Below are 21,027 nucleotides of genomic sequence, written 5' to 3'. Positions count from 1 at the left end.
ATAGATTTTATTACACAGATTGGTAAAGTAAGAAAAGAGATAATTTTTTTTTTATTAAAGTACTACTTCCGTCGTCCTATAAAAAAAATTATCACACTTGTGGGACGACACGGGATTTTAGAATATTTTGTTTTGTGTGTTAAATGGAGAGAAAAAAATAATTTTTATATTAACGTGAGAGATAATATTTTCCAAAAATAAAAATATGACATTTTTTTTGGAACAAATTAAAAAGGATAAAGTGTGACATATATTATGAGACGGAAGGAGTATTATTTATAGATAATGTATAAATCTCATCTGTTTAGAAAGAGAAATTTTTTCTAATAAAAAAGTCTAAGTTTAATAGATGGGCCAAAATGGACGAAAAAATCTTTTTTTTTTTCAGCACATAATCCTTCTTACATTCTACCATTTGTTATTTCTTTAATTTTTAGTATTAATTATGTTTCTTTAATTTAATATTCCAATTTTGGTAATTTAGTGTTTTTGTTTATTTGTTTATATTTTTAGTTTGTCATTTTTTATGTTTTTATATAAATTTTGCATTAATAATATTTTCTATTAATACGAATAATAATATAAAAAATATATATAAAATGAAATGGTCGAATGGTCATTATAAAATTATTAAAAAATACTCCCTCCATCCCAAGATAAGTGATCTACTTCTTTTGGGCACGGGATTTAAAGAATGGTATTTAAATAAGTTAAAGTGGAGAGAGTAAAGTATGAGAGAGAGAAAAATAGAGGAGAGAAGAGAGAAGAGAGAATAAAGTAAGAGAGATGACTTTTTGCTAAAAATGGAAATAGGTCACTTATAGTGGGACACCCCAAAAAGGAATACAAGTCACTTATTTTGGACGGAGGGAGTATATAATTGGATTGAATAAATATTGATAATATAATAGATGTAAAAACTAATTAATTATTAAAAAAATATTAATTAACTTGAGCTGGAATTTTTTGTACTCACACATATCTATAAAAATAAAGAGATATACAAAAATAAATGTAATTGAAGTATTATTAGTGGAAAATGGGGCAATCATTAGTGAGAAAGAAGTTACTAAAAATAAAAACTACCAATTTTTTTGGGACAGACTTAAATAAATATAGTCTTTATTTTTATGGAACAGAATGAGTATTAAACATATTTTATTGGTATACTTGGAGTACACGTATAACACTGGTGGATTCTAGGGGGGGAGGGGTTTCTGCCCTCTCCCTGGCCGTCCGAAAAGCCTAAATATCGCTTAGGTTCAAGCCATAAATAGGAAATCGACCCCTCCATTGATAGAAAAATAAGGATTTTCGATAAATATTGTATTAAAGTTAGTAAGCACGTGGTTGAGTCGTTTGTCTTTTAATTGAGAAGTCTGTGGATCAAGCCTCATTAAGAGCATTTTTTCTTCTCCTAACCTTTCTTTTTTTATTTTATCAATTCATATCGCTTCTTATTATCAAATCAAACCATAAAATACTTATGAATCTATAGTTTTTTATTCTCTCGTCCCTCATTAGGAGTCACACTTCCGTTTCTGCATTCTTTTATAAAAATGATAATAAATATTTAAAGTGGAGAAATGGTAAAGTAAGAGAGAGAATGATGTAGAGAAGACTTTTGACTCAACTTTATTTTATCCAAATAATACCCGCAAGTGTACGGGGTTATCGTAGCAAATAGCAAGCAAGAGTATATCGTATCCCACAGAGACAATTTAGTGTAAACCCAAGTACCACGAACAAATTTCAACTACTATCCAGACAATCGAGAATTTTGGTTTTAAACTAACAACTACTAAAAACACATAAAATCAGAGATTAAAATAAAGCACTTAAACAAGAAAACAATTAAGCAAGTTGTAGAAAATGATAGAGAAATATGCAGAATTCAAGGATCCGATTCACAACTCATAGCCTAAAAACCTATTTACCATTTAAAGTCTCCAGAATTGTTGAATCAATCACAAATATAGATAAACCCCCTCCCGAGGTGAGAAATCCGTAGATTGGGTGTAATAATTGAAGTCTCCTTCTAATTCTTAGACCTAACTCCTAATAGTTCGATTAGATTAAAGATCCCACTCAAAACCTCAACTCTCCCGAGTTTTATTGAATTAAGGTGTGAATTATTCTTCTTTCAAGGTTAAATATTTCATCTCTCGATTACTCTAAGAAACCCTACACCCCCAATTGGTGATCAAGTAATTGTTAGGAACAAGCACAAGAATAATTCAAACAATTGCAAGAGCAAGATAAAAACGAAGTCAATTGGATTAAAACTATGAATCAATGCATCTTCACCAAGAATTCGACATGAAAAGTTTAGCTACTCATATTTGTGGAAGATAACAAAAAGAAACTATGAAAAACAGTGGAAATCATGATGCGAATCGCAATTGGCGGATGAATTGAAGCTTGAATCTTCAATCTTCTTCAAAGAGTTCTTCACAAAGAGAGAGCGTGTGTTTTTTCGCTTGTCGAGAATGTCTAGAATTGACCTAATTTTTCCTTCTTTTCTCTTCAAAAAATTGTGTTTTAGCTCTAAAAAACGCCAAAATGACGGACCCGGCCGGGTGGAATTAATCCACTGGAAATTCACCCGGCCGGTTGAAAGTTTCTGGACTCTCGCAGGCTTAAGAATGCCACCCAGCCGGGTGGAATTATAGGGTAATAATTCACCCGGCCGCGTGAGATTTTCTAGACAGCGTAGTGTTTTTATAACGTCCATAATTTCTTTTAGCGAACTCCGATTGAGGCGTGCGAGATACCCACGCGAAGCTATTTCGAAGACGAAGAGATTGATATGCATTAGGGGCTGATTGGACTTCAAAATCTCCAGTAAATATTGTCTCAAACCAAGGTTGCTGCACATCCACATATTTTGTACCTTTTTCTACACATTCTTAACAAAATGGTCAACATACCAACATAATAGAGAACTAGATATAAACACGCCTAATAATAGACGAAATATGCTCAAATTCATACAAAACCACCCTCTAAAACCATGTAAAATCCAAGTATGTCAACTTTTCTCTACATTATTCTCTCTCTTATTTTACCATTTCTCCACTTTAAATATTTATTATTATTTTTATAGAACGAGTGCAGAAACGAAAGTGTAACTATTAATGGGGGACGGAGGGAGTATATTATATTGTTATACTTAATACTTATTTTTTAGTTAAATAATATTTTTAATATTAGTTATTTATTACTTCATCCGTCCCATAATAGATGACATACTTGAATGGTATGAGATTTTTGGAGATGTTGTTTTGTGTATTAGGTGGAGAGAGAAAATAGTATATTTATATTAATATGAGAGAGTTTTTTTTATAAAAAGAAAATATAATATCTTTTGTGGGACAAACTAAAAATAAAAGTATAACATCTATTATGGGACGGAGGGAATACTATACAGTACTTATTTTATGTGATCTTTATTGCATCTTGTTACTTGTATATCAAAATATAAATTTAAAATATTTATGGGATCTAAATGTTTACAATTTTACCTAAATTACTTTTGTACTTTTATATGATTTAATATATTATTTAATTTAATAATTAAAAATTATAAGTAGTTAATTTTAGATTAAAGTCCATTTTTGGTCCCCTACATTAAGTTTGTGACCTTTTGGTCCCAAACAATATGTTTTGGTCCAAACTTAACCCTTTTTCGTTAAAACTAATGGTCAAACATGTTTGACCAAATTAATGACTTAATTATAATCTAATCAACCTAATTAATTTAATATAAAAATTTATAAAATATTTTTTACTTAAAAAATAAAAATGAATTAAAATTAAAAAACTATTTAAAATAAAAATTGACTTATTTGTTTCTAAGTAAGAGATAGCTGTCTCTTATTTTATGAAAATACTACTCCCGCCGTCCCGGAGTATTAGACTCACTTCTTTTGGGCACATGATTTAAGGAATTGATATTTAAATAGTTAAAGTGGAGAGAGTAAAGTATGAGAGATGGAAAAAATAGGAGAGATAAGAGAGAAAAAAGTAGGTGGAGAATAAAATAAGATAGATGCTTTTTGTAAAAAAAGGAAATGAGTCTAATATGTTGGGACATCTCAAAAAGGAAAGTTGGTCTAATACCTTGGGATGGAGGGAGTAACATTTACGGGACTTTATATAAAATAAAATTATCATTTACGGGACCATGCTTCTCTTCGACCATCCTCAAAAAGCAAACAATATTTTATGATATTTTCAATATAAAATTAACATTTACGCGACCATACTTTTTTCGATCCATCCCCAAATATCAATCAATGTTCCATGTTATTTTTGGGTGAAGTCCCGTAAATGTTTTTTTCATTAAGTAAGAGGTAGTTTTTATATTTTAATTTAGAATAATAATTGATTAAGTTAATTAGATTATAATGAAGTCAATTCTTTAACTAAGTAAATTTTTGTTTAATAATAATCAATTATTATTTTAAGTAAAAAAATATTTATCAATTTTAATATTAAATTAATTAAGTTAATTATGTTAATTTTTTTATAATTAAGTTATTAATTTGGTCAAACACATTTGAGCGTAATTTTAAGCGGAAAAAGTTAAGTTTGGACTAAAACATATTATTTGAGACCAAAAGATCACAAACTTAATGTAGAGAACCAAAAAAAATTTTAGATTAAATGTAGGGGATAAAAATGAAGTTGGACTAGAGCCTATAATGTCTCTCAAAGTAATGGCAGTTCTTAAAATCTTATTTTCTTCTTATTTGTTTTCTTGACATTGGTTCTCTATGCCTAAGAAGATAGCTATTTTGTGGAATGGGAACAGGGCTATATTATTGGGAATTCACTAACATATGAAGCTCAGGATACGAATGAAAAGATACCTTATGCTCACAGAGTGGCACTCATTTCAGACAAACAATTTGAGGTGCTTTCGTTGTCTATTTGCGAATTTAAACTAGTGTTATAGTCTTTTTGCCCTTTGCTTGGTCTTCCATATCTTGAATAATGATTTCAGCGAGCAAGAGTCAGCTGTAACGGAGAGTATGAGAATCCAGATCCACATAACATTGAATGTTCATTTGCTCTTTATAGTATCAATCAGGTATAAATTACTAATGATATATTCTTGGCATATGTCAATTGATTTTGATGTTTTAGACAATGGTGATGGCCTTTTAATCAAGTGCAGTGCATCAAGCTTATCAACGATGGTCATATTCTAGAGCCAAAATGCAAATTCCTATCACCAAAACCAAGTGGTTCTAGAAAGTTCCAACCGTCTCAATTAGACGATCCAATCGACATCCTCTCCCTCTCCAGCGGAAGTAAACTAACATGCCGCGTATAACTCCACTCTGCCTATCACATTGTCTCCATGTCATCATCGAGCTTAACCCAAAGCTGCCATGTTTTGCAGTATATGAGATATGCGACCTCCTATGTGTGGGCTAATGACGACTGTGAGAGAAGCTCTGCACATCAGAGAGGTACATGAACCAACTTTTTGAATTTGACTATAACAACACATTATTAAGGTGGTGTTGTGCTCACATTATTAAGGTGTTGTTGTGCTCAAAAGTTAATCAATCAATCAATCAGGGAACAGTACCTGATTGGATTAGATGTAACCTGAGCTTGAGCTACGAAAATGACATAGAAAGTGTTGTCGAGTATCATCAAAATCTGAGTGACAGAGGCTTCCAAGCCTTGGTGTATAGGTGAAATTAAATCTGATTCCACAGTCTTAATACTCACGTATATTTTTTGACATTGTTAGTGAAGCTATACGCCTCTTTGTTTCAGCGGTGATCATGACATTAATATACCTTACATGGCCACGTTGAAATGGATCCGCCAACTGAATTTGTCTGTGAATGATGAGTGGAGGGCGTGGACCGTCGATGGTCAAGTTGCAGGGTGAATTTTTCTGCTGTAGCAACTAATGATTGAAGCAAATATCTCATTGCTCAACATTGTGTTATGTGATTTGCAGATACACTGAGCTATACAAGAGTAAGATCAAGGAAGCTTACCTCATGTTTGCTACAATCAAGGCAAGTTAAAGATGTAATTTATTTTTAGTATTTAATTTGAAATGAAAGAAAATATGTGGATGGTTGCAATGCATATATGCAGGGGGCAGGGCATACAGCACCAGAATACAAGCCTAGAGAGTGTTTGGAAATGTTAAAAAGATGGTTGTCTCTCTTCCCACTCTAAAATCTCTCTCATCTTCATTTATGTAATAATTTACCATTTTTGCTTGGATTAAAGCACTTGGAATTTTGTATTCATTTGTGTAGTATTGGTTTTTTTTTTTTTTAATCTTTGTACCCATTACCACCACTTTTATGTGTATCATGTTTCTAAAAAGCATAGCGGCATTGACAACGTATATCACTACAAAAATCTCGCGATTTAGCAGCGGATAAACATCCGTCACTATTAGTAGCGGATTTGTAACGAAATATCCGTTGCAAAAGTTAGTAAGGGAATTTGTAGCAGATTTTCAATAAAATTTGGCGGCATAATAGTGCGCCATATTTAGGGACGAATTTAGTAACGGATCCAGTCCGCTAGTAATTAGTAGGAGGCATATCCGCTACTAATAATTATTTCTTTATTAATAAAAATCTAAATTACAAAATTAAATAAATATAGCGACGGATTCATATTCGCTAGCAAATAGTAGCAGATATATCCGCTACTATTAATTATTACAAAATTAAACAAAAGAAATTATAAAAATAAATAAATTTAGCAACGGATTCGTATCCGTTAGTAGTTAATAGCGGAATAAAAATGTCCGTTACTATTCTGCGGCTAGAATTTTACTTATTATTTTTTATTTAATTTTGTTATTAGTTAATAGCAATACAAAAAATATGATATAGGAAATTTTAAACAAATTCTCACGTGATTTTGAGTTTGATCCAAAATAAATATAATCCCTCCATTTCGCAGTATTTTTTATTTAATTTTGTTATTAGTTAATAGCAATACAAAAATATGATATAGGAAATTTTAAACAAATTCTCACGTTATTTTGAGTTTGATCCAAAATAAATATAATCCCTCCATTTCGCAGTAGTTGAGTCATTTTTTTTTTGCACAAAGATTAATAAAAAATAAATATTAAATATATTAAATGAAAAGATGATAAAATTGGAAAGAGAAAATGCAGAGAGAATAAAGTAAGAGAGGGAATAAAATAGAAGACGGAAAATATGTTGCTTTTTGCTAAAAAGAAAAATTACTCTACTATGGATGGCAGGCAATTTTTGATACGACACGATACGACGACACGGACCCGCACGAAATTAACACGACACGAACACGCACGTTCAGGATTTGGGTCCTTATAGGGTCGACCCAATAAGAACACGAAGATAACGGGTTGGGTCGGGTCGTGTTTGGGTCGGGTTTGGGTTACACGTTAAGAAAAAAAATTATTTTTATTAATTAAAAAATTATTAAACTTTAATTTCTAGTTATTTTTGTTGATTAAAAATATTATACTTTAATTTTAATTAATTAAAAAATATTATACTTTCATTTTATTAATTAAAAATATTAATTAATTTTTCTATAAATTTTAAGAAAATATTATGCTTAGATTTTATTAAAAAATAATATTTTTAATTATTTAATTTTATTATATAGATTTAATATTACTATAATTTAATTTCATTATTTTGATTAAGAAAATAATTATTTTAATTTGGTATTTTTTTATTTTATCATGTAATATCAAGTTTATATCGTATAATAACATCATGTTTTAGTCGTTATCGTATTGTGTCAAGCTAACTTACTATCATTAACAGAGAGTTGACTTTTTTATTTTTACATGATAATACGCACGAACCCGCTGGGTTGGGACACATAAGAACCCGATGATTTTGGGTTGGGTTGAGCTTGGACACGATTGGGTTGTGTCGATAATGGGTTGACACGATAACGACCCAACACGCACGATCTGATAGCCCTTGGAGCATACTAAAGTATAAAAATGACTCAACTATCATGGAACAGAAGGAGTACAATTTTTAATTAAAACAATATTTTTTTTTTAAATTTGAAGATATTTAATTTCAAATTTAATATTTTCTTAAATTATTATAGAATGATTAGTATGTAATTTATTTTAATTTACTTCATATTTTTAAATTTTATTTCAATGTATAATGTTGAAAATGTTCGACAATGTATGTACAATTTATGCATGTTTATCGTTATCCAAATAAATATAAATGTACATAAACTGTATTCGTACATAATATCCCTAAATTTTAAATTTAATTGAATTATTTATGTATTAGTTTTGTTGGGGAGTGATCAATTGCTAACTACAACTAATTTAAGGCCACATGATTTTAAAAAACGTGTGGTCTATAATTTGCCACGTGTAATTTTCGTTTTTATTAATTAAATCGAAAAAGATAAAAAAAACGCCAAATTAGGGTTTTGGATGAAAATGTCAATATTGTGTTTCGAAAATATCAACACAATGCTTTGAGAATGTCAACACAAATTTAGGATTGACATTGTATATGCTTTATATTGACATATTATCTTAGCTGCATTGACATTAACCTGTGTACGAAAAATACGAAAATTCTAGATTTTTTTTTCAAATTTTAACGTCGGAACATATGCATGTAGTATATCGTTGGAATCCTTATAAAATTTTCTTTAATTTGATATATGTTATATGAATTTAAAGTGTTGGGATTTCTTTTAAAAGTTAGTTATAACTAACTTGACATTAATACCCCTATTGATTTTTATTGGAATTAATCTTATAGCCTTATTGACGTTTTTTGTTGATCGTATTGACATTTTGTGGTTGATGATATAGGCCTTTAATTTGAATATCTAATGACTATTATTGAGTTGTAGTTAGCAATTAAGCATTGAGTTAGCAATATAACACTCCCCTAGTTTTGTTATTAGTTAATAGCAATACAAAAGAAGTGACATAGTAAATTCATAATAATTTTTCACATTATTTCAAACTTATTAAAATAAATATACAATTTTTAATTAAAATATTGTTTTTATAATTTTTATGTCATTTAATTATCTGATTTTTTTTGGAGCTGCAACTAAAATTATTTTTTTATGTTAATTATTGATAGTCAATTACGTGATAGAAGATGGGTGCAAATAAATTTTTTAAGTGGTACTCCATATAATTGGATTATTAATTATTAATTACTTTCACTCAACTCACACACCACAACGCACGATTCAACCCTTAACTCCCACGCCGCTTCGACGCCACAGCCTCTCTCGACGCCGTCGCCGCCTCCATCGACGGCCGCCTACCTCGACACTTGACGACCGTCCCTGCTTCTCCTCCCACGGTTCTCTCTCTCTCTCTCTCTATCCCACAGTGCACATCTTAATTTTGCCTAATCTAAATTTTGCCTGTTCAGTTACTTGCTTGTGGGTGTGGTGTTCCCTCATATATTGAATAGGATGAAAGAGGAGCACCAATTCTAGCGTGTATGGCTAAATGGTTCTAGTTTATGTTGGATCAATTCTAATGGGGAATTTTTGTTTAGTTGGCAATTTTGCTTTATTAGGATTATTATTTGTTACTGATATCAGATTTTGATTAACCAGAGTGATGTTTTTGATGATATTTAGAAAGCCATCCTAAGAGTACATTAGGATTTATACAACAGAAAGTGGTGGTCATGCGCCTCCCCACGCGGCAGGGCTCGGAGATTGTGGTGGTCTACGTGCGACACCCATGGCTACCTCCACGCTTCTCTACTCCCATGGCAATGCTGCCGACTCAGACAGAAGTACGAGCTCTTCATCGAGCTCAACATTCATATGTGCGTCAATCTCCTTGGGTACATATGCTTTTTTCGTCTTCAATCGGTCAATTCTAGCAGTTTTTGAATGAATTTGGTTCGCAGAAAAGCATATAAAATTGATTAAGCAGATGCGATTTTCCGTTCACATTATGCTAAAACTCTTTTACTTTATTTGGATTCTGAGTTTCGTGCTCTAGGTTCATGCTCATCATTATAATTTGGAAACCTTTGAAAGTAAGAAAATTTCTCGAGATTGAATTTTTACCATAGGAATTGTGTGCTTTGCTACTGCTACATCTAGTGATAAATTATAGAATAGTTTGTACAATCTGTGAACTCATATATTCACATGTGAGTGTGTGTTTGGGTGTGTGTCACATATTGTAGAAAAGAATAACTTTGTGAAGCTTCTTTGAATATGATCAGGTATGACTACTCTGGATATGGGCAGTCGACTGGGACAGTGAGTGCTAGATCTGATGCTTTTTGTTGGATCTTTCTCTTGGAGCATATACTGTAACTGTGAAAAAGATGGTTATGTTGGTTTTTGTTTGTAGCCCAGTGAGCATAATACAAATGCGGTTATTGAAGCTGCTTTCAAGTGTTTGGAGGAGAACTATGGCACCAAGCAGGAAGATGTTATCTTATACAGTCAATCTGTGGTAAGTGGCCCCACTTTAGATCCAGCAACTTGTTTGCCTAGTGTACGAGTTGTTGTTTTGCATAGTCCTATACTCTCTGGTGTGAGAGTCATGTATTTTGTCAAAAAAACTTATTGGTTCGACATCTACAAGGTTATATCTTCCCCATAATGTGAAATTAAGATGCAAATTTCTTGCTTTCAATTGTGTTGAATTAATGTATTGTTGTTGCGTTGTCTCTTGCTGTAGAACATCGAAAAGTCCATCCTGCTAAATCAACTGTCCTCATTATTCATGTAAGTATCAGTATTTTTCTATTCGTAACTTTAGAAACTCTTATGTTGAAGATGAGGTATTAATACTATATCTGTGTTGGATGCTTCTTGCTTATTTTGACGTAACTCAATATTTCTCAAGTCTTCCTTGCCTATTTGTTATGAATGTGCTATGCTGTGTACTAGTTTTCATGAATTGCATGCTAGAGTCTAGTTTATACCCCCCATTTAAGTGTTTCTTTGCAACATAAATGATCTTGTGATGGTTTGTTGTCAAGGAACTGCAGATAAAGTGGTTAACCTTTCACACAGTGATCAGTTGTGAGAACTCTGCAAAGAGATTGTGGATCAAAGGAGGGACCACTGAATACATCAAACATCTCAAGAAGTTTGTGGCAACAGTGGAGCGATCTCCATAGCACGGAACGAGCACGAGGAAGAGCATAGATATTTTTGATGCTCCGAGGAAGAGCAGCGACAGGAGGGAGAAGCCAAGGCGTAGTATGGACAAGCCCGGGAGATCAAATCACCAACCACAGAATGTTGATAGTTTTAGGATGTCGTTTGAGGGAGAAGCCAAGGCGCAGTTCATGTCCCAACAGTCCCATAACTCGAGTTATTCAGTTGTTCAGTCTCTAGTCATGATTATGAAGAATTATGAGTTTGACCTTTTTGAGATTCATTATTATCTATATTTTAAAGTTATGACAATATCGAACTTTATGTAATTTGAAAAATACTTATTAGTTTATCTATTATTATTTTTTGCTACAAAGAATTGTTGTTATTTATTTGTTGAGATGTTGGTTTGTAGTAAACAGGTTGTCGAAACTGGGCAAACAATAAAATAATTGATCCGTAATATAAATTTAAAGTTTGCAACGGAATAGCAACTGAAGTAAAATATAAATAAATAAAAAAAAAAACTACAGTAGCGGAATATATCCGTTGCTAATCTCTTACTAATGAAATTCTGCTACTGATCCGCTAGTACTAGCAACGAATATATCTGTTGCTAAACTTGATTCATTTTCGTTTCTGTTTTGATTTCAACAGTTAGTAGCGGATTTCGTCTGTTGGAAATCCGTTGCTAGGTCTTATAGCGGACTTTGTACGCTACAAGTGATTTGGCAGCGAGGTCTTTAGCGGCGGACAATATCCGCTACTAATCCGCTGCTAATCTGATTTAGCAACGGAATTTAGTCATTTAGCAGCGGAATTTTCCGTTGCTAAATCGCGAGATTTTTGTAGTGAAGTCATTGCTGAGAAGTGAGAACACACCTTCCTCGAACAATGGTTGTGGTGCGTGGGTGATATGTTAAACGGGTGCGGGTTAGTTCTAGTTCTACAAGTTATTTAATAATCTATGAAAATAAATATTATTCACTTTGTTCCACGAGGCATTTTTGGTTTGCGACAATTTTTAATGTATAAATAATGAAAAATAAAAGGAGAAATATAGGTGTGTTTATCATATTTTCCGATCAATCTTGTCGTACGCGTGCTCTTTTTGCATCGATAGAACCTCACGTTCTATCAATTGGTGCTTCCATTGATTTACTCTTCCTCCATCCCTCAGCCTCACTCACGGTTGTTTTCCATCTTCCTCAACCTCTCTAAAACCTCAAATCTCCAAGACCAAAAAACTCACGCTCCACAATCCAATAGCCGAGCCTTACACCACAGTCCATACCAGCCAGGTCCCACCGCCATCGCTGTGGAGTCAGCGTCAGCCGGTCTCGCCGCCGTACAGCAGTCACCACCCACGTTTCTCCGCATTGCACTCGCTGCTCGAGCATCTCCTCCGTTGCTGAGTCGTCGTCCAGATCTGGCAGCCCCGCCACAACAACTCTCTCAAATCCGTACTCCTTCCATGGCCGCGACCACCGCCAAGCGCAAAATGCCACCGCAACCACAAACATATTCCCTCAACGACATCGGTCAGATGTTGTTCGATATGAACATCCGATTCGCCAAGCAGGACGAGGAATTGTTGACACAAGAGCTTGAGTTGGAGGCCTTCGCACGACAACAAAATGTGTTCAACAAAAGAATTGAGGAAAACCTGGCCAAATTGGCTGCCATCTCTCCGACGCAAAAGGAGCCGCCTGACCCACCAGCAGCTGCAACCACGACACGGGGATGGCAAATTCCGCCATCGCTCACGCAGGCACCTCTTGGCGTTGCACCTGAGGTCTTACCACGCCTTCGCTTCGATCCCCCTCGCTTTGAGGGCGACAATGCCCGAGATTGGATTCACAAAATCCAAACCTACTACAATCATCAGTACATGCCGCTCCATGATCGTTTGTACCTGACGCAATACTTGTTTGATCATCCGGCATCAGAGTGGATGGCGTACTGGGAGGAAAACAATAAAGGCAAAGGTTGGGACGAATTTTTAGTAGCCCGATTCACATAATGAGTACATAGAACGTCTTCCAGCCCTACAGCAGCCCTGCTAAACCTTGGCTGGCGTGCAAGGAGCCTCCCCTCCACCAACATATACATCCCGTGATGACCGCCAGCACGTCCACAACACGATGTCGCCGGTGCAAGTGCAGGATATTATCAGCACGGAGCCGCCACCGCCGCTCATGGATCGAGAAAGTTTTGATGCAAATAGCAGGGACTCACCTCATGAAGCGGGAGTTTTTGTTCCTAATATTGTATTGGAGTCAGAAAATATTGTTGTGAAGGTTGAGATGTTATTTTCAATGGCCCGTTTGATTCTGTACAACCAACTGAGATCATTGCTATGGAGAAAAATAATGACGTCGATTCCAGCAACAACGGTGGATTGAAGTGTGTGCCACGAACTAAACGAGGGTTTTCCGGTGATGCAGCGGGTCTTCTTGATCCATACTACACTGTTGCTTTTGCTTCTAATTAGTATCAATTCTGTTCAATTATTGTTCGTGCACCTTGGTACTATTCAAGCAACAAATATGGGCACTTGGTTGAGGTTTTACTTGATGGCGTCGATAGCCGTGATACTCTTCAATTTAGTGGAGAAGAAGGAGTTCGCATATTTGATCCAGGAATATTTGAGTCGGATGATATTGATGTTATTATGAGCCCGAGAAGCCTTCATGCCATAATTTACTGTTCTCATTTAGGGCAGATGCTGATTGGAGCTTACAGAGGCTTCGGCAGCGGCTTGGTGATTTCCGTGGACATACTATTGCAATTCAGATTTTCCACCTTGAGGACAAGGTGTATTTCAACCGGGGGAGAGTTGATAGGGCAGAATCCAAATCACGCTCAAGATCGCGTCCAAATCTCTCTCAATATCCAAAGTATCTTTTAATAGTATTTGATTTGATTTTGCATATCTTTTGTAATCTTTTTAATATATTTTGCTTGCTTAGCAAGATAGGCTTTAGGATTTAGAATTCTATAAATTATAGAATTTCCTATCATTTTGATTCATTGAGAATTAAGAAATAAAATACTTCTTTTCTCATTCTTGTTCCAAAACCCTAGAACTTCAACTAGGTGTGTTTATCATATTTTCCGATCAATCTCTGTCGTACGCGTGCTCTTTTTGCATCGATAGAACCTCACGTTCTATCACCCAACCTCCATAATTTTTATTATTTGATAATATCTACAATATTTGAAAAGAACAATTAAGTGGAGACTATTTTTATTAATTTTATATGTAATCTTGATGAAGTTTAATCGAAATGGTGAAATCAAAAATATAAAATTAATTGATAGAGTAGACGTAATATTTTGGTCACACGTACATAATTAAGATTCATTAATTTTAATTTTTTTAAAAATTTTTGCGAGATATAAATATAATAACCTTATCAATCCAACCTTTTATATTGGATAAAAAAACTATCTTGAATATAATCTTGTAACCCCAAAAAAAAAAAAAAAAATCTAATATCTTGTTTACCAAACATCAATCCTTAATCCAATATTAGTTTAATCTTGGATAAGGCCCATCCTAACCTATCTCATACTATATCTATGATTATTTAGTGTCACCAACCGAACATGCACTAAGGAAACAAATTGATCAAGCTGAACAAGACCAGTTAAGCTAAATTAGAAACAAAACTGGAAACGAGTAAACTGATCAACCCGAGTCAAGGAGTCCTCTTGTGCAAGACGAGATACGCTCTGATAGTGCTCCCAGTTTGGCGTGTCGTCTCCAAGGATAAAACGACTTCGTCTTGTTCATTGCAAACCGCGGTTTATACAAACTCTGGCGAACTAGATGATGGAAAGGACAGAGCTTAACGGATAAGACAAATTAGAGAGAGAGCTAATGCTTTGTGAATGCAGATGTTCTATTTTGTATTGTTGTATGGAATGCATAAAATGTCTTCCTATTTATTGGGTCGGCCATCCTGCCCAGGCTCGGCTGACCAATGAAATGGAGCGGGTTTGGGCTTAGCTAAGAAGGTTAATTGGGCTCCAGTTGGGCATTTTTACAAACCTAGGATCGGCATGGGCCCAAGCCCACTCAAAGCACAGGCCCGACAACATCTCACTTATGTACTAGTTTTATACACTATATTCTTAATTCTTTCAGTATATTTATTTTTTTCGGCATGGATTTTAAAAAATGATAGGTGGGAAAAGATGATGAAATGTGCAACCCATTTTTATATACTCCCACCATCCCAAAATAGGAGTCACTCTTATTATGGGCACGAGTTTTAAAAAATGTAAAGTATAGTGGATTAAAAAAGTTAGTGGAATATGAGACCCACTTTTTTATATTGGTTTTATAATAAAATGTGAGTGAAGTGAGTTAGTGGAATGTGAGACATACTTAACATTTATGACAATAATGAAGTGTGACTCTTATTGTGAGACGGACCAAAATAGCAAAGTGTCACTCTTATTGTGGGACGGAGGGAGTATTAGTAATAGAATGTGAGTGAAATGAGTTAGTGGAAAGTGAGTTGTACCTACCATTTACAGTAAAAGTGAACCGAGATTCTTAATGATGAACATACTAAAATAATAAACCGGGAGTCCTAATGACGGACAGAGGGAGTACATCTTATATATGGTTCTCTTCTCGAATATGAGATAGTTAATACACTATTAATTAATACATTGGACTTCTCATACAAGGCATTATTTTTCACATATTGGGAATCGACTTAGTGAAAATAAATATACATCTATTTTCAGAGTAGAGCGACACTAAATCATTTAATTTCACAAAATTAAATGTTTCGTCGCTTTTACTCTTGATCAATACCCTTTGACGAAGCACGATTCCAAACATTTTAAATATCACATTCATATATTATTAGTACAACATATTTTCCTCACGCTCCATTCATACCATAATTCTATTTTCTACAAGACAATGGGCTATGGGCATGGGACTAAAAAAACTTTACATGAACAGAACTTGACAAATTGTGTGGCCATCATGTCGAGTGATCAAGCCGATTGGGCGTCGATGTTCATTGAATCAGAAATTTACTTAGGGTTTCTATTGTAGCAAAATAAGAAAAAGTAGAACAGGAATGCAATGTCACTGTGCATGAAGACATTCCTGCTTTTGCTTGTTGCTTTCGTTGTTGGAATCAAGTCTGCTGCTTCGCACACAATTGTAGAGACCCTTCCCGGCTACGACGGATCTCTGCCTTTCAAACTCGAAACAGGGTCTCTACATTTCTCAGTTCACTAGCTACACTCTGTTTTCTCTGTTTAATTGGAAAGAAATGATGTTGTTTTGTGGGTGTTGTGCATGCATGGTGACTGAGAATAGCAATCTAGGGTGCATGGGAAGAAGTCGAAGGATGCGTTGTAGCATATCAAGAAGAGTTCAAAAGTTAGTTAGGAAGACTAGCCGTTGTAGGCGGTTATCTTCATGGTTGTAACAGATTTTGTGAAGTCTCTTTCACTCGATCTCTTGTATAAGTAGTGTAGAGATTCGCTCTTTGTAGCGGTAGATTCAGTTGTAAAACTCTTCAAGAATCCTTCAATAAAAGTTTCTCTCTTCAAGATTCACATTAAATCATCTTCCACATTCAACTCTGTTTTCTTGTTCGATCATAATCATTCTTTATCTTCAACAATTGGCGTCGTCTGCACGTCTAGAGTCAGAAAAATTCACAGGAAAGAATGATTACGGTTTATGGAAGATGAAGATGAAGGCAGTCCTCATACAACAAGGATTGGCTGCGCGCTTACCTCTGCAGAAGCTGATGGGAAAGAGAAAGGGCCTGCACTCGATGAGAAGGCACAACAGAAGTTCGATGAAATGCTGATGAAGGCACATAGCGCTGTCATCTTGTGTTTAGGCGACAAAGTGCTTCGTGAGGTGCAGGCCGAGAAACAGCCGCTGGTATCTTGAAGAAGCTTGATGAGGTCTACATGGCCAAGTCTCTTGTGAATCACCTCTACATAAAGAGGAGATTATATTCATACAGCTTTGCAGAAGACAAATCCATTGTTGAGCAGTTAGAAGATTTCAGCAAATTGATTGATGATCTTGAAGCCGTCGATGTCAAGATCAGCGATGAAGATAAAGCAATTCTAGTCTTGAATTCCTTGCCTAATTCATATGATCAGATGAGGGATGCCATCCTCTATGAGCGTGATAAGCCTATTACATTGACTGAAGTCCACTCGACTCTCATGGCAAAGGAGTTACAAAAAGGATCTAAGAAGCATCAAGATCCTTAGCCTGAATCCCTTAATATCAAGAAGTTTCACAAGAAAAAGTTTAAAAAGAAAGTGGAGGATTCAAAGGGTGAAGGATCTGGTATGAAGGAGACCCGTTCTTGTCATTGGTGCAAGAAACCGGGACACTTAAAGAAGGATTGCTATGGTTGAAATAAGAAACAAGCTTCTGAAAGTCAGCCCCACACCAATGTTATCAGCAGTGAAGGTGATGAGCCAGCTGAGGTGATGAATGTGATGGAGAGTGGGAAGAAAAGCTTATGGATCATGGACTCAGGCTGCTCTTTCCATATGTTCCCAAATAAAGGTTGGTTCCTTGATCTTGAGGAGTGCAATGGATCTGTGTTATTGGGCAACAACAATACTTGTGCTATCAGAGGAATTGGGAGCATTAAGCTGAGAATGTATGATGGCTTGGTTAGAATTCTATCTAATGTGAGATTTATTCCTGAGGTCGAGAGAAACCTTATTTCTCTAGGAACTGTGGAGAGAAAAGGATTTCTGTTTATTTCAGAAAAAGGAGAAATGAAGGTCTGTAAAGGGGATCAAGTAAAGATGGTAGCCAAGAGAATGGGTTGTCTATACTATCTACATGCAACAGCTATCTCAGGAGAATCTCATATGGCAGCCAAAAGTGATCTTAGAAGCTGGCATTATAAGCTGGGACATCCAGCTGAAGGTACCTTGAGAGCACTGGTCCATAAGAAACTCATCCATGTACCAGATGGTGAAATGATGGGGCCATGTGAGGATTGCTTGCTGGGAAAGGCCAAGAAACTATCATTCCCAAAAAAGGTAAGCACTCTTCAACCTCTCCACTGGACTATATAGACTCAGATTTGTGGGGACCTGCACCAATGAAGAGTTTAGGTGGAGGAAGGTACTATATGTCTATAATTGATGATTTTTCTAGGAAAGTGTGGGTTTATATCTTAAAAGAGAAGTCAGAGGCCTATAACAACTTCAAGAATTGGTGCAAGGAGATGGAGAATGTAAAGGGCAGATGCCCAAAGGTGCTCAGAACAGACAATGGTCTGAAATATCTGTCTAAAGTGTTTGATGGTTTTTGCCAGGAAAAGGACATTAGAAGGCACAAAATCGTTTCTGCCAACCCCCAACAAAACGGGGTGGCAGAACGGATGAATAGAACATTATTGGAAAGAGTCAGGTGCTTATTATCATCCTCTGGTGCAGGGAAGCAGTTCTGGGCAGAGGCTGTTTCTACTGCAGCTTTCTTGATCAACAAATGCCCATCTTCTAGTATAGGTGGCTCTATACCGGATGAGATGTGGTATGGCTCAAGTCCTGACTATTCAAGGCTGAGGCCTTTTGGGTGTAAGGCTTTTGCACATCAAAAGCAAGGCAAGCTTAGTGCAAGGGTAGTCCAGTGTATAATGTTGGGATATCAGAGAGGAGTAAAGGGTTACAGGCTATGGTGTGTAGAGCCTGGGAATCAGAAGGTGGTGGTGAGCAGAGATGTGGTCTTCATTGAGGATCAAATGCCTTTCCTGATCAAAAATCCTGCAGAGAGTTCTGGTGCTGAACCTCAGGCTGAAGCTGGTTTTGAGGTGGAGTCTGGGAGTTCTTCTGATCAGCAACATATTCAAACTGATGTTACAGATGGTGTATTGGAGGATTATGAGGAAGCATTAGTGCCTCCACAGGATCAGCAACCCTCTTCACAAGAATATCAGATTGGGAGAGATAGGCCAAGAAGAACAAACCTAAGGCCACTAGCAAGGTTCAGTGATTATGAGATGATGTTTTATGCTCTTCATATTGCTAAGCAGATAGAGCTATCTGAGCTAGGTTCTTACACAGAGGCTATTAATGGGTCTGAAAAGCTGGAATGGCTACAGGCCATGAAGGAAGAGATTCAATCTTTATTGAACAACAAGACTTGGATTCTGGTTGATAAAGCTGAGTTCAGGAAAATCATAGGCTGCAAATGGGTGTTCAAGAAAAAGATTGAGACCACAGAATCTCAAAATGGTAGATTCAAAGCTAGGCTTGTTGCTAAAGGCTTTAACCAGGAGGAGAGAGTAGATTTTAATGAAGTATATTCTCCTGTGGTCAAGCATAATTCTATCAGAGTGCTACTGGCTATAGCAGCTAAGAAAAACTGGGAGCTAAAGTAGATGGATGTGAAGACGGCCTTTTTTAAATGGAGATCTGGAAGAGTGTTTTTACATGGCTCAACCTCAGGGTTTTGTCAAACCTGGTGGATAGGAGAAGGTCTGCATGCTCAAAAAGAGCATTTATGGTTTAAAGCAAAGTAGCAGGCAATGGTATCTAAAGTTTGGTGAAAGTCTAGCAAGATTAGGGTTCTGCAGATCACTTTATGATAGTTGTGTATTTGTGGAAAGAGAGAAAGGTAGAGCAGCTACATACTTGTTGCTATATGTAGATGATATGCTCATCTCAGGGCCAGATGTTGAAGAGATCAGAAAGATTAAAGCTCAGTTCAAGTCAGACTTTGAGATGAAAGATCTTGGAGTTGCCAAAAGGATACTTGGTATGGATATTGTCAGAGATAGAAATAAAAGGAAGCTATGGCTATTCCAGACCGACTATATTCAGAGGACATTGAAGAAGTTTAAAGTCCAGAACACGAAAAGCACCTCAACTCAATTAGCAGTTCACTTCAAACTGCAGAAAGAGCAGATGCAGCTGATCCCATATTCTAATATTGTAGGGAGTCTTATGTACATGATGATCTGCACAAGGCCTGATATAGCCCATGCTAGCAGCACTACCAGCAGGTACATGGCAGAGTTTGGCAGACAACATTGGAATGCTTTGAAGTGGACCTTGAGGTATCTTAAAGGAGATGACAAGTTAGTTATTCTATTCACTGATCAAGGTGGAGCAAATGAGGCAGCTCTGGTTGGGTTATGTGATTCAGAGATGAGGTGGAGAGTGGCAAGGTCAAGTTGGTGAAGATTGACACTGCACACAACCCTGCGGATATGCTCACAAAACCCTTGAGCAAAGAGAGGTTTGATTACTGCCGTAGGCTAATAGTCTTGCTTACCATAGATTTTTGATTGTTGCTATGTATCAGACAAGGTGGAGATTGTTGTGTATGCATGGTGACTGAGAATAGCAATCGAGGGTGCATGGGAAGAACTCAAAGGATGCGCTGTAGCATATCAAGAAGAGTTCAAAAGTTAGTTAAGAAGACTAGCCGTTGTAGGCGGTTATCTTCATGGTTGTAACAGATTTTGTGAATTCTCTTTCACTCGATCTCTTGTATAAGTAGTGTAGAGATTTGTTGTTTGTAGCGGTAGATTCAGTTGGAAAACTCTTCAAGAATCCTTCAATAAAATTTCTCTCTTCAAGATTCACATTAGATCATCTTCCACATTCAACTCTGTTTTCTTGTTCGATCATAATCATTCTTTATCTTCAACAGTGGGATTCAGATATATTGGTGTTGGAGAGAATGATGAAACATGGCCTCAACACCGTTAATAGCTCACCACGTTGGCGTATCAACTCAGCCACCTTAGGTGGAGTCTATGCAGACGGCGGTGCCGCCACCAACAAGGGTGGGTCGCGGCCATAAAGTGCCTTGAAAGGCGATGTACCCAATGCTGCATGGTGGAAGCAGTTAAG

At 35.7% G+C, this 21,027-nt stretch overlaps 2 pseudogenes across 2 annotated transcripts; both read left to right on the top strand.

The window, feature by feature from the left end:
- Positions 1-4,687: 4,687 nt before the first annotated feature.
- LOC125198377 (putative serine carboxypeptidase-like 52) lies at positions 4,688-6,311 on the top strand (annotated as a pseudogene). The gene is made up of 9 exons (XR_016134726.1): positions 4,688-4,718; positions 4,817-4,918; positions 5,009-5,095; positions 5,183-5,335; positions 5,411-5,480; positions 5,593-5,711; positions 5,797-5,910; positions 5,987-6,047; positions 6,130-6,311. The product of XR_016134726.1 is annotated as a putative serine carboxypeptidase-like 52 (transcript).
- A 2,933-nt stretch (positions 6,312-9,244) lies between these two features.
- LOC148933878 (uncharacterized) lies at positions 9,245-11,371 on the top strand (annotated as a pseudogene). The gene is made up of 6 exons (XR_016135709.1): positions 9,245-9,362; positions 9,649-9,860; positions 10,251-10,287; positions 10,382-10,486; positions 10,715-10,761; positions 11,019-11,371. The product of XR_016135709.1 is annotated as an uncharacterized LOC148933878 (transcript).
- The last annotated feature ends 9,656 nt before the right edge of the window (positions 11,372-21,027 follow it).

The sequence above is a fragment of the Salvia hispanica genome, chromosome 1, assembly GCF_029641045.1.
Source record: "Salvia hispanica isolate PSC_SH4W2 chromosome 1, Shi_PSC_v1, whole genome shotgun sequence".
NCBI classification, from domain to species: Eukaryota; Viridiplantae; Streptophyta; class Magnoliopsida; order Lamiales; family Lamiaceae; genus Salvia; species Salvia hispanica.
Note: the sequence above shows the minus strand (reverse complement) of the source record. Positions and strands in the feature narration are given on the sequence as shown.